An 18983-nucleotide genomic window follows, 5' to 3' on the forward strand; every position below is an offset into this window, starting at 1 on the left:
TTCCTTTTGAATTAGTCACTGTGGGATACCACAGCAGAGACACTGAGTGATGGAAGGTGTCCCTCTCCAATAAAACTGGTGCACATCTTCCCCAGCAACCACCCCTCTTGAACAATAAAATCTAAATCTGTAACAATGTTCTTTTTATGGAAATTACCAACTTGACTCTTTCAAGACAAAATTTCAGTAAACAGAAGGAAAAAGCTATGTGGCACATTCGTGCTATTCTCTGATCTCACAACTAATAGGATACTTAGATGGACTCTGGTTTCTGTTAATGAAAAAACAATGGGTTTGAAATATAAATATTGTACTGAAACTGATAATGACGCCCACAAAACTGAAACAAACGTTTTGTCTTCAATTCTCAGACTTCAAGAGACCTGAAGAAGACACTCTTTAGGGAGACTTTCATCACATACTATCACTGACATGGACTCTCCTCCCTCTCCTGCCGTTAGAGGACCATGCTTCATCAATTGTAGGGTCAGTGCAGTGGCAACTCCTCCGCTAAGGCGGAGGAGCTTCGCCCCACTGCCAGGAGCAGAAAAGAAAGAAAAAACCAAAATGATAATAACGGAATGTCATTATCATTTTATTGTTTCCTCCTGCTGCAGCAGTGCGTGAGGGGGCGGGGCGGAGCTGCAGGGGAGGAGTGGTAGACACTCCTGTGTGCAATGACGGTTTGGTCGGCCCTCTCGGGTTGCCCAAAACAGTTATGCACACTCCCCTGTTCTCATGCATTTCAACCTGCATGGCGAACTTGCCCACCCCTACAACCCATGTCACAGCGCTCAGACCAATCACAATGCTCCACTGGAGCATTGTGATTGGCTTAGGGGTGAACGCCTGGCTGCCTGCTTCCTGTTTCGACCTGGAGTTGGACACAGGCAGCAGGAGTGAAGACGCGGAACCCGGTAGCAAGTTAAGTTTTATTTTTTATTTAAAGCATTCCGCAAGACACCCCACCTGTGCCCACCCCCACCTGCGAGCCGTGCCGGCCGCCCCTGGGTCAGTGAAGGTTCAGCCCCAACAATTTGTAGACACAGTGGCAAATTCTCTCTCGGAGGATTCTATGGAAGCAGTGAATCAGTAAAGGGAAACATATTTCCTTTAGTTATATATGGAGGGGGTAATTCTGCCAGAGAATTCTCATCCTGAAGATTATAATTACTACTAAACTCTAAATCAGCGCCTAATACACTTGTAAGGACAAAGGTCTTCGACCATTTGTTTCCTTTGTCTGGGAAATTCGGCTTTATGTTTCCATTCTTAGGCTCAGTTTGTGGTGGGCCTGCTCAGACTGCAGATCTTAATTCTCTCATGGAAAAACCATGGGGCAGCTTAAGATCGGGGAGAAGCTAATTTGATCTTCTATTACTTTGGTCTCAAGAGTTAGCCCCTTTAACCTCTTTATCCAGGTGATGGCTAGGGGAAGCATTTTATTGTATTTTTGTAGAGCTATAATCAAGGACAGGAAAAATGCCAACTGTCCAGCCCATGTAAATTCAGCACAGTGATCTGTAGCAAAAAAAGCCTTTTGTGATTGCCTTTCATAAAATGATTGTGTAGGATTGCATTGTTTCTGCAATGATATCTGCAGACATCTGACTGAGTGTGAACAGAAGACAGTTTGTGATTAACTTCAATACACCTTTCATCATGATATCATGAGCCATATGTACTAATGTTGAAGTTGCAAAAAGTGGCCAGAAATTGCTTCCAACTTTTTGCGAATTAAATAAGATTTTCCAAACCGACCAATGCACTAATAAGTTGCTTCGCAAAATCACCATTCAGGGTGAGGTTAAATCTGATTCACCTCATGAATATTAATGAGACAGGTCACAAACTGTGACTTGTGGGTCGATTATGATGCTGTCCGGAAAGGTTCTGAATGGGATTCGGATTCGGCAAATCTGATTCCGAACCTACGTTTCCGACCAAATCGGACACTTTTCCAGATGACCAATTACAATGCAAGGAAATCGTTCAGGCTGTCCGAATCTGTTCCGAACAGCATTTGGACAGACTGAGTCGTTCGGAGCCGATTCGTACAGCTCTTTAGACAGAGGTTTCCAAACGAGCGATTACGATGTCAGATTCGGATATCCCTTCCGAATGGGTTGTTCCGACTCTGATCGGCTGTCGGAATCTGACTTTGGGGGCCCATAGCAGGCCCCCCTTCACCCAGGGCCTTCCAAATTGGGCCCGTGGGGGGTACCCAAGGGACCCGCCCTTTTCAACCATGCACAGTGTGGCAGGTACCATGGGTTGCCCGTCACAGGGTGCATGATTTTCCCCAACACCCCTTTTTTCAATGGGAGCCTGTGTTCTCGTTCGGAACACAAGTCCCCATTAAAGTCAATTGGAATACGACCAAACAATGTTGGGAAGCATCATAATCGGTCGGTTGGACTTGCAGAACCCGATTCATTTGGAAACTATTCTGAAACCGATTCAGTCTGAAGAGTTTTGTGACGAGATCGTAATCGGCCCCTGAGTCTTAATTGGATGCCATCACAGGGATGGTGACTTGCTGGAATGAGCAAAACAACATCTCTGTGATTGCATTTAAATAAAGTTATTTTTTTACATGTAGTCTGTTTTCTTGAGGGAATGGAGTTGCATTTAATACAAGAATTCAGTTTAAAAAAAGTTTATTTAACAGTTGACACTCCTATACAAACCTTTTTTCTTCAACAAGTCCACAGATAGCACTTGTTAATCAAACACGTCTTTATTGATTTGAAGTCAATGCCAATATTACAAATTATGATGCTCTTCAGAACTCCTCTGGTCAAACCACCGTTTTTCCTAACTCTCCATCATCCAGTTTGTCATTAGCAGTAAAATAGTTATTGCTCGGCACACTCTTTAACCTATAACATTGATATGTACATAACGTGTAATCATTGTGAGGAGTTTTTGACTGATTCGTCCTCGCAGTTTCACCTCATTCTGCTTCGTTAGATTCCATTTATCACTCTACCTTCACCGCCCTTGTATCTTCTTGGATAAAATGTTAATTATTCTGATAATTTCAACTGGTTTTCTTACAAGCTCACATATATGCATTCCCGAAACTTTGCAGGTATGGCTTTATATGTTGTAAAGCCCTCTGATCCTGAAGGCAGAGTACTGCTGTTAATGAAGTCTTAAATAAATATATTTCCTCAACCAACTTTACCTTGTTTTTTTCCATTGTCAAAGCAGTTGAAAGTGTAAAACCCATGTAGTGGTATGTGGTGTGAAGTGATAAGCCCTCATTTTGTCCTTTTCATGATCATTTATTTCAAATCTACAAGCCACAGTAGTGTAGACACCCCGGCGCAAAATGTATTGATCCTTTCAAACAATTCATTGGTTGGTGGTAAAAACCATGATGCTCTTTTTTTTATCTCAATCCTAACTAGAAGGAGTTTTATTTTTCATTTCAATAAATTGACCACCATTATTTGGAAAAAGTAGCATTGATGCACCTTTTCTAACAAAGATGTCTCAAATTGCAAAATGGCATCAGTGGTAGGTGAGCTTTAATGTTCGACCTTTATCCACATGTAAAACCATCTACCAGAACAACAACATATCTGTATACAATCTAAAACCTTCAAACACACCACGGAAATCCACAGTCAAATGCTCCTAGGAACACCTAGAAAAGTTAGAGGAACTTAGGGGACAGTTTTACATTTCTGTTCTGTTTCAGTGATTGCAAGAAGAGCATAGTGAATCCAGAAAGATCTTCAAGCTGCAAAACTACACCGACAGGTAAGAAACTATTCGTTTTGCAGCGTGAATCTTTCTGGATTCACTATGCTGTGCATTATTCCGCGATCTTGTGGTTGGGTCCGGATTCGTAGTCTTTTCTTTGTTTTTTCTTTTTTTTTTTTTTTTTTTGTAGCCCAGGTGGGCGGCGACGACCCACCATTTGGTGCACCTCCCGTGACGTCGTCGTGCTTCCTGCGGAAGTCCCACCTTTGGGGCGCCATCTTCAGATTCTTTTTTCTTCCGTTGGGTCTGGATCGTCATCGGGAAGCTCCAGAGTTACAATCGAAGGAAGAAGAAGGAAAAGCGAGTTTCGTCGATAAATAACTACGAAGATATCACAGCAAAGGAAAATTTCACATCAGGAGCGCGAAGAAGGAAGTGTTCCACCTTTTTTCTTCGACGCCCTTGGAGAATGCGCACTCAGAGGCCCTGAGCGCAATGGACAAGACGCCATTCAAGTTCTGCCCTAACTGCCACCACAAGTTCGCGCAGAAGGACCAGCATCCGGTCTGCAACCTCTGCCTACCGGTCGACCACCAGAGCAAGGACTGCAACGCCTGCTCAGCCTTCGCGCCGAAGACGCTCCGGGTGAGAGAACGTCAGCGAAGAGCCAACGCCAGCATGGATGGCAAGGGTAAGGCCCCGTCGCTCTACGATCTGGGCCTCTCCACAGACGATGAGGACAACGTCGCCGAGGGACCCGAAAACTTCACGGTCGTAGCGACCGACAAGAAAAACGAAGGTGAGGTAAAAGAATCGTCGAGCTCAAAACACCCGAAAATGCCTCGAAAACCCGAGGGTGACTCGAGAAAATCTGAGTCAAAGTCCACGAAGGGGGCCCCGGCGCCGAAAACTTCGACGACCAAGGGGGGAACCATGGACAAGAGGCCGAGCGGATCCTTCGAGAAGGACTCCCTGGTGCCGAAAGACGCCGAAAGGCAAGGTTCGTCGAAGACAACCCATGAAACGGGGCGCTCGACGCAGAAGGACAGGTCGGCGTCGACGCAAGTTTCGTCGAAGAGGCCCGCGGTCGACGCCGAAAGCATCTCCGAGATGGAGAAAAAGAAGAGGCGGCTCGAGGCCGAAATGGAGAACATCCTTCAGAGGAAGAAGGAGTTCGACGCCAAGATGAAGGAATTCAAAATTCCAACGGCTCCACTGACGAACGTCGTCGAAATCGAGGACGAATTCGACACCGAGGGGCTGCCGAGAGATCTCGAAGAGGAAGGCGAACCCGAGGAAGAAGACCAGCAGTCGTTCTACAGCTCGGCGCCATCAACCAGCCACGACATCGAATGGCAGGATCTCGACACCGAAAACCCCGAGGAGCCCGTGGACACGTACCCTTCGAGGCCTTCTCCACCCGACGACATCGGGGTGTACAATATGGTGGTCAGGAGCGCAGCGACAGCCTTCGGCGTGAAACTGGACGAGGAGAGGCCGAAAGCCGATTTCCTCCTCGAGACCCTGCTCCCCATCCAGACGAGGAGCCAATTCCTTCCCATGCTACAAAGTGTGATGAATCAGGGGAGAGAGGCCTTTAAAGAACCAGCAACCTGCCGTTCGATCACGCCCAGGACGGAGAAGAAGTATAAGCACTCTTCTCTGGACCCCCCTTACATCAAGGGTTGTATCACGGCCGACTCCATCATAGCTTCCACGGCCAGGAGAAGGGCCAACGTGCCAGCAACTTCGGGGCCACCACCAGATAAAGAAAGCAGGAGGATAGACCTCACAGGAAGAAAGGTCGAGAGGAACGCCGCAATGCACTGGCGCATGGCGAATTCCAATGCACTTCTCAATAGGCACCAGTACCAGCACTGGGACGAGATGGGGGAGCTAGTAAAACACCTCCCCGAAGAATACCGCCAAAAAGCCTCCCACCTGGTGGAAGAAGGTAAAAACATCGCCAACTCTTGTATAAAGACGGCGCTGGACGGGGCAGAGACTTTGGCAAGACTAATGGCCATAGGGGTCACCGAGAGAAGACATGCATGGCTAAGAATCTCGGGATTCAAACCGGAGGTGCAGAACAACATCCTCAGCACCCCCTTCAACGGAGAGACACTGTTCGGAGCAACAGTAGACGAGAAACTCACCCAGCTGAAAAAAGAAAACGAAACGCCGAGATCCATGGGGGCCCTACAGCTAAGGGGGATGAGGAGAGGCAATCCCTCTAGGAGACCCTACGGTCGGGGAGGAAGCCAGCAGGGAGCGTCGCACCAGGCATTCCAGCAGGGTCAGCAGGGTGATAGTCACGGACAACAAGGTCAACAGAAGCAAAACTGGCAGTACCAACCTCGGGGCCAGTCCTTTCGCGGGAGAGGGAACGGACGTGGCCAGAGGAGGAGAGGGGGTGACCAACCCTCATCAAAGTGACTCAGCACGCAGGAGGACGCCTACCCTCGACATGCCCCCAAGGGTGAGGCGCAATACAGTAACATCAAGGGGGAGAGACGAATCGAAAGCCTACGAGCATCCAACACCAGTAGGCGGAAGGCTCAGGTTCTACCTTCAGGAGTGGCGGCGTATAACCACAGACAAGTGGATACTGAACGTCATGCAATACGGATACTGCGTGGATTTGGAGAAAAGGCCTCCAAACAGAAGACCAAAGGGAAGACAGAGATCGGCTCAAGAACTGGCTTTACTCAGAGACGAAACCCTGAAACTACTAGAAAAAAGAGCCATAGAGGCAGTGCCGTTCAGAGAACGCAACAAGGGGGTCTACTCGAACTATTTCGTGGTCCCAAAAGTAGACGGAAACGTCAGACCCATCCTGGACCTGCGATACCGGAAGAGCATTCACAAGGCCACACTGCAAATGTTGACGATGAAAACGGCCTTTCTGGTGGCCATAACCTCTCTACGCAGGGTGAGCGAGCTTCAAGCACTAACGCTTCAAGAACCCTACATTCAGATTCACAAGGACAGGGTAGTCCTGAGAACAGACCCTCACTTCATGCCCAAGGTGGTGTCGGCGTTCCACATGAACCAGAGTATTCAGATACAGAGTTTCTTCCAAAACCCGACTTCGAACGCAGAAAGGGCTCTGCACACCCTCGACGCTAGAAGAGCGGTGATGCACTACATTGAGAGAACCAAGGAACTCAGGAAATCAAAGCAGTTGTTTGTGTCCTTTGCTACTATCTTCATGGGTAGACCAGTGACTAAGGGCACCATCGCTAGATGGATTGCCCTCACTATTCAATTCTGCCACAAACAGGCTGGACAGGAGCTAGCAGAGGGGCCTCAGGCTCACTCCACAAGGAAGAAGGGGGCCACTGTTGCCTTCCTGGCGAACACGCCCATTCAGGACATATGTCTAGCGGCAACTTGGGCATCTGTACACACGTTTACCAAACACTACTGCGTGGAAATTCAGATGAACAAGGAAGCACAGGTTGGACAGAAGGTGCTTCAACACATTTTCAACGACCAGCGCTCATCTCCCACCCAGCCGCCACAAAATTAGGAAAACCGCTACAAAGTCTATGCACAGCATAGTGAATCCAGAAAGATTCACACTGCAAAACGAATAGTTTCTTACCTGTCGGTGTAGTTTTGCAGCTTGAAGATCTTTCTGGATTCACTAGCGAACCCACCCACCTCCGCCAGTGAGATGAGGCTGGAGGAAGAGGGGGTGAAATGGAAAACATCAGAAGGAATAAAAACGTACAGAAAATGGACTGAAGGACTAATCAATCGCCTAGGGTTAAAAAAATAAAAAAAAAAAGGGAAAAAAGAACCCGAAGATGGCGCCCCAAAGGTGGGACTTCCGCAGGAAGCACGACGACGTCACGGGAGGTGCACCAAATGGTGGGTCGTCGCCACCCACCTGGGCTACAAAAAAAAAAAAAGAAAAGACTACGAATCCGGACCCAACCACAAGATCGCGGAATATTCTGCGATCTTGTGGTTGGGTCCGGATTCGTAGTCTTTTCTTTGTTTTTTCTTTTTTTTTTTTTTGTAGCCCAGGTGGGCGGCGACGACCCACCATTTGGTGCACCTCCCGTGACGTCGTCGTGCTTCCTGCGGAAGTCCCAACATTCATGTTGTCCCTATACAGATTCTGCCAATACGTTGTCCTTACTGACTTCTTAGGTGGTGCAGGGACCTCCATGGGCAACTTTGACAAACTTGGATTATAAAGAAAAGGAAGAAACAAACCAGTCACCACTAATCAACAGAATATCCCCACCACCAAGTCACGCAATAATATTGTAAAAATACTTCTGGTTTCATCGTCTACTTAAGTCAATGCACTAAAACAAAATGAGCAACCTTTTTAGAGGCATTATCTTCTTCTAGGGCATAAGTCAATGTTTTCGTATTGATATCCCACCATGCCATCTCAATTGCTTCATCTATTTCAACAGACACACATTCACTCATCTAAGTAGCCCTTTACCTCCATGTCTGATCCATGAGCAGGTAACCTTGATAAACAATAAATATGACTTGTGACCCACCAGCAATACACCTAACAGTAAAGTTGTAATCATACATTTTCTCAGAATCATTAACATCTTCGCCATAGTGTTGCTGTAACCAATATTTCCTAACGTGAACACCAGTGAGATGTGTATTTAAAGAAAAAGGCTGCACAAATATTTGCCCTAGGCAGGGATAGAGATCAACATATAAAAAAGACTCAGGCAGCTTATGATTAATGTCACAAGGCAGGCTAAAGGCACATGCTAGGACTAGGGGTGGGCGGAATTTGCGAAATTCACTTTTGCAAATTATCGCGAAAATGTTAAAAATCTCCGCAAACACGCGGAAATATTGCGAAGATGCAGAAGTTTTTCCCCGCCCGTTCGCGGTATTTTCTGCGTGGTCGCGGCTCGCCAACTTACCCATGCGGTTGCTCACTGGCGCGGCCATCTTGTTTTCACTTGTCTCGCGGTGCATGATCGCGAGAAGAAAGACGTGATCGCGTGACGAATGACGTTACTGCGGGCGCGAACTGTCGCGAGACAGCGCAAATGGCTACCAACTGTCCAACATCTCGTGGAGAACGCGACCGGATCGGGAAAACTTGTCGGCGAACGCGGGGATTCAGGTAAGGCGATCGCGCGCACGCGAGAATGTATTATTTTACAGTGCGAGCAAGCAAAAAATTTACGGTAAAATGCAGATTGCGGAAATGTTGAAATTTTCGCGCTCTCCGCGGAACGCGAAAATGTCAAATTATCGCAATTTCCGCTAGCGGAACGGAGTTTTAGCCCAGGCCTAGCTAGGACGCACAGAGAGACAAAAATTACATCAATTAGAAAAATATTCTCTTCTTTATTATTCAGATAAAAATACAAATGACGATGTCTCTATAATGTGTTCTTTTTGTGCATTATAAACACATCTTTTCTTATTTTTATTCGAATAAGAATGATAAATAAGATATTAGGCCACTACTATGTAATTATGATTCCAGCAATCAGTTTGTTCTATAATGTATAATTATAATGATTGTTGTTTCCACCAGTATGCACGGAAGATGTGCAATAGTTAGAATGAGTGAGGTTAGGAAAGTGTGATGTATGTATAATTCGCATTTTTTTTTTTAATTATTAACAAAGATCATCTATTTATTTGAACAAAAAGAACACATTATAGAGATATCGTCATTTGTATTTTTATCTTAATAATAAAGAAGAGTATTTTTTTCTAATTGATGTCATTTTTGTCTCTCTGTGCGTCCTAGCATGTGTCTTTAGCCTTTGTGACATTAATCTTAAATTGCCCTACGCTGATCACCAGTGAGCTGTGATCAACCCAGTTTACAAATGTTATGCCCCATAGGAATACTCTAAAATGCTTCATGGCCCATGCACAGGAAAAGTTTCTTTTTCTATGGAGAAGTATCTATTTTTAGTATCTTGAAACACCATAAGACTAAAGCCACCATCAACCAAAGCCTGTCTTCTCACAACAAGAGACAAAACTGAACAAACACAGCCTCTGCTGGCATCAACAGTCCCACATCAATACACCACTACAGAAAGAGATAAGAGCAGTCATGCTCAAAATAGCACGTTAAACTTTAAAAGGCACATAATTACAGCACACTTTCCATAGCAAATAACACTTTCTTTAATACTCAAACATCTTTAATAATAAAACAATTCAAAACGGAAAGGGAACAGGACTCTTGTAATCCCCATCATTAGATTGACTGATCCTTGGTTTTGGGAACAGGCACTTATTTAGTTCCATTGATCATACAATCTTTGGCTGTTATCTTTTTACTTGTGGCTTACATATTCAATGTGTTTTCTTAGAAATGTAGATTTGTCAAACTGGAGTGTCATAACTCAATCGTTTAAAATGAACTTCACTCTAAATTTCATTGTGTTCATCAATAGTTTTTTCAGCCACCAAAAAACGGACTAATGATTAGTTTGGCCTCCACCTTACGTGTCTTTTTTTATTGCGTGCAGTCATACACTGTCATGCATTTATGATTGCAATTCCTGATGTACTGTGCGCATTACAAAATGCTGCCTATACTCATTGCTTGTAACCAAACTGTACTATTAATTTTATGTGAGTGGAGACTCCAGAGTGTTTTCTAAAAGGACTTGAGGGCCCCTTGCAGCACTGCTGACTCTGAAGTGTGCATCTTGGTGTCCTGATGGTGACAGGGGACATTGCGTGGACAACAGAACCCTTTGAGGCGAGACTGCTGAATAGATTTGTTTGCGCTATATTGATTTAGCCACTCAAACATTGTGTCCTCTGTGCTTTCTGCTACTGGATAGATGCTGAAATACAGGAATTACCATGCTTCTCTTGGATGCTTTTGCCTATCAATGTTATGCTCTCTTCGCACTATTTTGCAATGAGCGTCTCGTCTGAGCTAACGTAAGTCCTTTACTCCTTTCACGTCAATGAGCATCCTTACAGCCTCATGGTTTACTCAAGCCCTGGCAGTGCAGGCAACTCCAGAACGTGCCTGCCAGTTCAGTTAAACTACTACTGTTGTGACACCTATGGAACACCTGTCTAAAAGTTAAAATGCATAATGTAAACCACATGCAATACTTTCTACTCCACTACATTTCTGGAAACCAGGGGTATTCAAGAGCAGAACTTTGGAACATTAAAAAAATAATTTGCAAATCGCTTGTACTCACCTTTAACATCATATACCCTCTGAAGAGGCCGGCAATTCACTCACCATTTATTTTACTTCTTTGGTGGCCGATTGCCGTCAAGATGCCTGAAGGCCGCTTTGCAACTGCAGCCAAAAGTCTCTGCCCACCCCAAACTCTTACACCCTTTAGACTTCTCCACATCACTTTCATGGAATAGAGTTTTGCCCAGTTGGAATTGGGCTGGTTTTTAAATTTTTATACAGCACACCTCATGGATCAACGAGGCCTAATATGGCAACCCGCTTCGCAATCTCTTAAATTAAACTCTTATCAAGGCCACCTGGATAACATCAGTAGTAGTGCCTTTTCTTAAAAAAATACAGCCTGGGCTCTATGAAACTGACCGACTTTTGCCCGATGTAGATTCTTTTCATGGCAACCAAACTTATTAAGAACCAGGTGATCAGTCAGTTAATAACCTATTGAATGAAGATATTAATGCAGGCAGGCTGTCGTTCTTATCTGAGCATCGATTCTATTCAGTCGACCATGATTGTTCATCTTCCTCTGGTTGCTGCTGGTGTCAATGCCCTGATCCTCTCAAACCTGTCAAAAGCATTCAAACCGTTAACCATGCTTACTTGCTCGGCAGACTATAGGAGCATGAGATTGAAGGAGTCGCATTTAAATACTTAGGGGCAGATTTACAAGCCCCTTGCGCCACTTATGCGTCACTTTTCCCATGTTAAAAGTGACGCAAAAGTGGTGCAAGGGGCTTGTAAATCTGCCCCTTAGTCTACATTTTTGTCAGACGGCACCCACAGGGTCTCCAGCCTCTCTTTAGATTCAGGACACGATCCATCTCGATCAGAGTTCCAGTGGTGATGGCAGTATGTCCTTTGCCTGGCCTACAAGGGGTCTGAAGGAGAATCTTCACAACTCTACATGGAGGAGATCAGGGAGTGGATGGGCTTCCTTTGGCTGAAACTCACATCCAATAGAACTGAGGTCCTGGCAGTGGGAGAAGCAACAAACTGTGGTCCTCAAACTTTAAGGCAGCTGAATAAGACATCTGCTATGGTTCATTCAAAACAGTGAAGCTCTGTACTGTGACTCTTACTCAGTTCTTAAACTATCTTCCTGAATTCCATCTGTAATTTTTGACCATCTCAATCTACTCTGCAAAATGTTGCCATATCTAACTGTAAGAAGGGGAACGTGCATCAGCGTTGCCATTATTGCATTTTGCCACAATTAAGCCCTGTCCTCTGTCTATTATATCTATAACAGAGACAACCCTGTAGGCCCATCGTACACGGGTAAATATGTGTATAAATCTGCACAAACTTTCACATGGGACTCATTCAAAAGAAAAGAGCTCATCCGTAGGTATATGTGTTCTCTCATCTACTTAACATCATTCAATATCAACTTGATTGAGTGGAAACATTACTACAGAAACACAGTGCGGGACAAAGTATGTATTTCTGTCATACACGTATTCTATTCATCGATATACAAAATGGAGTGAAATACGTGAATGAGTAGTGCAGACAACACAGTGCTCACATGGTTATCATGTTTACATCAATTAACACACAAAGAAACTTTACAATCCCCAATAATTGTATGGTCTCATTGGCTCAGAAAGGCATATGGAAGTTTCAATACATTTACAATTATTTCCTATGATTTGTAGATGTCAATCAATTAGGGGGGGGGTGTCAACATTTCAACCCCAAAGTATATGAGAGTCTCCACAGGATGTGATCATACAACTACTACACCTGCACATGTAGGAAACAAAGAGCGAAAGAACCTAAGTACTAGCACTACAACTTCAGTTCAACACAAAATAGTAAGCTCCACCTATGCAGCTACTCACCACCTTCATGTGGGTTTTATAACCTCATCTGTCTATCCCCATTAATTCTGAGGTGGAATCAAAAGCCAAAAAATTTTATTATGAAGCTCACAGACTAATGTCCACACTGTACGCATTGCAGACTGTGAAGGAAAACTGTACAACAGGGATCAGTGTTCGCAAACAGCGGGGTTCTCCATTTCCCTATTGCATGGATCAGAGTGCAAAAACAGTGAACATGCACTCCATGCCAAATGTATTATCTAGTAGTCTACTTAGAAAGTGAAATCTCTGAGTAATTGCTGTCTGGTGTCCGAAACCCTTGATCAATGCTGAATATGGGAGCCACCCTTTACAAAAACAGGATCTATCCTTGCTAAAGTAAAACCGCTTAACTACAACCTGGCACCTCTCCCAAGTGTCACCGGTGATAGAAAAATAACAAATAGTATGCCTAAAGACTCACAGCTCTAAGAGTCTTGTGGCACAGAAAGTTACCACAACGTCGTAACCACAGTCTAAACCGGCTCGTAAACTGGTGAGTAATCTAGAGCTACTGTGGATAAAAGGGAAGCCTATTTAGTATCATTGTTACCTGAGAAACCACACAATACGAGTCCCTGCACAAACAGTGTGAATACTCACATGCGGGAGAACCTTGTGCTCCTCACTACATCCTGCTGCTACATTTGCCGATAAAGAATGAAAACGCGGTAGACGATGCCCCCTTATCTGTAATCATGTTAGGCGAAAAACTAAATGCTGATCTTACGACTGCCATCTTGGAGGTGCAGAAAATGAATGAACCCCTGAATGTAAAGGAGTCTGAGATATATAACCTCTCCTCTAAATAGTGACATGTAGCAACCTCCATTAAAACATCACAACTATGTAGGATGCCCTCAAACTATGAATGCCATCAGGTGTTAAAACAGGGATACAATCTCACAAGGCGGTGACAGGGATATATTAATCTGTGTCGTACCAGGGGAGTACCTTCAGTTCGGCATTGTATATGGCTTCTGTGTTGTGAAATCCACTCTTTAACCATCTGCATGGTTTGACCCACATACAGTTTCAAACTGAGACATCTGATAATGTAAATTACATTGTGTGTGTTGCAGTTTGAAAATGAGCGTAAATGAAATACCGTCATTGGTTGTAAGACTTTTGTGTCAGCATTGAATTTGCATACTATGCATCCACCATATTTTGAATATCCCCTACATGATTGGATATACTACATGACTCTAATGTCACTTTTGCTTGTGGGTTCCTTATATGCCCTTACCACAAAACCTCTGATGTTCTTGTTCCTCTTAAAGTCAAACAAGGGGGCTCCCTCACAAGTATCACTTAACAAAGGCAATGTTTGCTGATGATTCCCTTAACCTTATTGCTCACTGGTGAAAATGTACTGACCATTACAATTCTATTGTGTTGTTTGTGTTTTTGTTTAGGAGTAAGCAAGTTTTCTCTTGGAGAAAACAATGCTCTCTTAATTGCTCTAGAGATAATTTTCTTGGGGTATCCCCTGTCCAAAAGGTTCAATCTCAGGGATTCCAGTTCCTTGAAGTAATCATCCTTGTGTGAGCAGCTCCTATGTATACACAAGAACTGTCCGTAGACAAGTTATCCTCAATGCTGTTGGTTGATGGCTATTGCATCTCAGTAGGGAGCTGGTATCAGTGGGTTTCTTATACAATGCTGTATACAACTTCCCATTCCTGTGTCTGATCAATAGATCCAAGTAGTTAATCTCCATGGCACTCCGATACATAGTGAAATGCAGGTCCTGGCTTTGATCATTTCACCATGTCACTAGGGCTTTTTGGGGCATATTATCTAGGGAACACGCTAAATATCGCATTTCCCGCTTAGCGCAATTCTGTTTAACACCACGTATCGCCGGATTTAATCGCCGAGATATCTAATGATTATCAAGGCATATCTCCACAGCGATTAAATTCTGCGATAGCTGCTTGAAACAGAATCGTGCTAAGCGGGACATGCGATATTTAGTGCGTTTCCTTGATGATGTGCCCCGTTGCCTCAGCCATACAATCCACCTGCCATTAAAAGTATGGCTAAGTCAGTTTCTGACCAGGCGTTACAACCCCGCGATAACCGCGGTTAGCGCGGTTTATTTTATCGAAGCGTGGGTTTGCTTGAGGCTTGATAATATTGCGCTGCCATGTCAGTGCGGATTTCAAGGGAGAAATGGAAGGGAATGCCTACTTTGTATGTCATTAGCGATATTCATCGCTGACATGCAAAGTGGAGTTTAAAGGGCTGCTCACTCAAGGAAACACGCGTTAGCGTGCCCTTGTTGATACTGCGATCAAATTATCGCGGCTTTTCGGCTGAAAACGGCCGCTAAAGCGGCGATAATTCTCTTGATAATATGCCACTTAGTTCGTCTTTCATTACCCTGCAAAACAAAGAAAGTATAGTTGAGGTATTGTCTCCAATTGCTGATGTGTGCATGGAAGAGATTGATAATATTGTATATTACTCTATCCTCTAACTCACCTACATACAGATTTGCCAAATTTGGAGCAAAGCAAGTTCTTATAGCAACTCTTCTTTTATACATAGAATTCCTTCTTGAACAAAAAGTAGTTCTTTCTGAGGGCGACGCCTGCTAGCTCTGCAATAATTTCACAAGGTACCTCACCCTAAGTCTGCCTGGAATACACATTTCCTAATTACCTCAAACACCTTCTCTAGGGGTAAATTGGTATACAGGGATTCAATATCCAAGGTAAACAGTATATCCCTGCCCCACTCAAACTCCAATTCATCCACCATGTTGATAAATTGCATGCTATACCACACGTTTTATTGCATTTTCAAACCTCATCCTTGATCTATTGGTCAATAAATATACAGAGCGGTTTAGGCACAGAACCAAATCCAGATACAATCGGGTGGCCAGGTGGTTTAGACATGTTCTTATGTATTTTTGGTAAAGTGCAGGTAACTGGTGTCCTTGGATCGGGTATGTTGAAGAAGGCATAGTCTTTCTCATTGATAATGCCCAAATCACGTGCTCTTGATGTAATATTCTTATCCCTCTCCTGAATTCTCTGCAAGGGGTCCATGGTCAATTTATGGTCATGCCTGTTATCACCCAATTGTCTGTGTATCTTATTATCATAATTCACCATGTCTTGGATTATGATAGCTCTGCCTGTCTTTGTTTCGTGCCAAACTGATTAAAGTGTCCTTTTCGTTTTTAGAAATATTATAGGGAATAAATATTTTCTTATTCTCTAATTACATTACCTGTTTGAGGACAATATTTTCAAAGGCCAACATTTCTGCACTCATGAGGTGTGTGTGGGGGGAAAATTGGGATGGCAAGTGTAATGTACCTGTGCCACTGTACTGTATGCCTGGTTTATTTTTGAAAAAGTGTCTAAGTCTGATGGTTCTGAAGAACTTGTAAAGTTCTCTCCTCAATTTGAAAAAGTCAGGTTGGTTCCTAACCACAAATCCTAGACCCTTATAGGGTGAGAATATACATGGAAATATTCAAAATGGGATATTTTTTTGCGTCAGAGAATTTACCAACTGTAATATTGGCTATGTCTCAGTCTCTCCACTGATTGGTAATTGTTGCCTCACAAACCTCTGCCGCGACCACTGCCTTTGCTTGTCAGCCTCCTCGTTCCTGATGTCCAGACTCTAAAAAACATCCAGGAGTATATATCTGTACTTTGGCAAGATCCCTAGTCGAGTCCCTGGTGCTGGGGCCCGAAGGTCCTGGAAGTCAGAGCTCACTGATAACTCTGAGAAAGTTACTCTTTTGTGATTAAACTGGGAAGCTGTGAAGGTATAAAAATCAGACCTCAAAAACGGATTTACCTGTTCTGTGTTGAACTGGGATTTATCTCTCTGGATTTTATCAATCTTTCTGCCTAATTGTATCGAATGAAATTCCTCAATCGTTTTATGTAGATTGTCTATTAGCCTTGGCGTTTCCTACTGAGGGTTTTGTTCTAATCTTTTCCTCTTAATCACTAATCTGGAGATTGAGTGTTTTTAATTCTTCCACGACTTTGTCTATCCCCAGCACCATCCAGAACCGAGAACAATTATTCCCAATGACGCTGAAATTCTTTTAGAATTTCTCGCTGTGCATGAAAATTATGGGTATATTTCTAATTTGTAGCCCCAGTCGGATCACATCTGCTTTTAAATACTCTGTAAGCAATTTGCAATGTAATTCTGTCTGTACAGCCTTCTTTTTTATCCTCTCCAACTCTTCATTGTCAGCTCTGTTATTCAAAGTATTGGGGGCTGCAGTGTAATTTAACAAAGAACTCCTTCTAAAATCCTCGCAATGTATTCATCTGCATGAGATAAAGTATCCTTCGCCATGCTACCCATTGAAATCAATACATGAGATACAAATAGGTCCTTGCAGACCACCGTCTGCTCTGCCCACAGGTAATTATCTGGGACTTATTCAAAAGAACAGAGCTCATCCTTAGGTATGAGGAAATCGTCCCTTTGCTTTCAGGATCTAATCTTTGGAACCAACTGCACCCTAACATCAGATCCATACTGTCCCATACGTACTTTCTGAAAGAATTTGAAAAAAATGGCTTTTTAGAGCTCCCCAGTTCATGTGGGCTGCTTATGCCTGTTCTTTTAATTTTAGGCCTCAACGCCTAGAAATCCTAGGGTATTAGTTAAATATTGTAAATCTATATACATTACATTAAAATACTCCTCATCCTTTATCTAGGTTAGGCTCTACAAACATCACATACATACATACACACATACAAACATACAAACATACATTCATTCATACATACTTATATACATGCATAAATACTTACATATATGCATGCATGCATACATTCATACAAACCTACATACATACATTCATTCATACATACATACATGCATAAATACTTACGTACATACACACATACATACACACATGCATATATTCACACATTCATTCATACATACTTACATACATGCATAAATACTTACATGCATGCATACATACATACTTACATGCATGCATAAATACTTACATACATACATACATGCATGCATACATACATACATGCATATATTCACACATACATGCATACATAATACATACATTCATACAGGCCCTACATAACAACAAAGCATAAGTTCCTATGTTAAAAAAAATCTCCTAGAAGACCAGAAAAGAAGGCTACAGAAAGAAGCTCCAACATCTGAGCCGAACTAGTTGTCTAGCCATGTTCTCTACCTCATCTTTACTAAACAAAGCACAGTCGCTTCAGAAACCATAAATTCATTTTGCAGCAAAAGCACAGGGCCCAAGAAAGGTGTGGACCTGTGGCATAGTGGCCCTTCTGCCCATCCCTTCCGACGGGCATGAGTTTGGCTACTGCCATGCTGTGAATGTTCACTGCATTTGGCAGGTGGCTGTGCATGCCTTTAGAGGGTGGTACAGTGTGTGATTTTATCTCCCCATGGGAAAGTTCTGTGAAGTCCTAGAAACCACCAGCTCCAATCTAGAAGGCCACGCTAACTCAGGGCCATTTCCTAAGAGGCTCAAAGTTAGGTAATGCCATGGTTCTTCATTCACATGAAGCATATGGTTTTTCATACATACATACCTGCCAACTCACAAAGTGCCACCGTGTGACACACAGCATCAGTTCCCATCATACGGCTACCTGGTGGGGAGTCGATATCACGGGGAGCTGTTATCACAGGGTGGCAGGGAAAACAAGCTGAAAAACACTGTAAATAATGGTTTTCCAGCTTGTTTCTTGAGGCTTTGAACTGCCGACATCCATTAAGGGGTGTGAAAACACACCAGGACATTGGCACCAGCCTCAGCACCTTTTTTAGGTCTTGCCTAGCGTTGCAGCACGCATGCGTTGCGCACTCGGCGAGTTATATTGTGAGAGAGTACATTTTAGAAAGGGGCTTGAAGCCCCGCCCCTCATTTTCATTGGAAGGCGTCATCCTTTATGGTAAATGGTGGCCTCCAATCGAAGATGAGGCTTCTTTGTTACCGCCCTTTCGCCTTTTGGGACAGCCCATCCGGACTGCATCGCCTGCTTCGCGGCTGACGTGAAGCAATTTCTTATCTTTATGAGGCGTGTTATATTAACAAGCCGTGAGATCCAGTCCAGATGGGCCGTCCCAAAAGGAGACACGGCGGTAACAAACAAGCACTATGTGGAGAGCTTGTTCATTATGGTTGGCTAGCGTGGCGCGAGATT

At 43.7% G+C, this 18983-nt stretch overlaps 1 pseudogene; it reads left to right on the forward strand.

The window, feature by feature from the left end:
- The window catches only part of LOC146821186 (uncharacterized), a 171622-nt pseudogene that overhangs the window by 151226 nt on the left and 1413 nt on the right, over window positions 1-18983 (forward strand).

This window comes from Triturus cristatus, chromosome 6, assembly GCF_964204655.1.
Source record: "Triturus cristatus chromosome 6, aTriCri1.1, whole genome shotgun sequence".
NCBI lineage: Eukaryota > Metazoa > Chordata > Amphibia > Caudata > Salamandridae > Triturus > Triturus cristatus.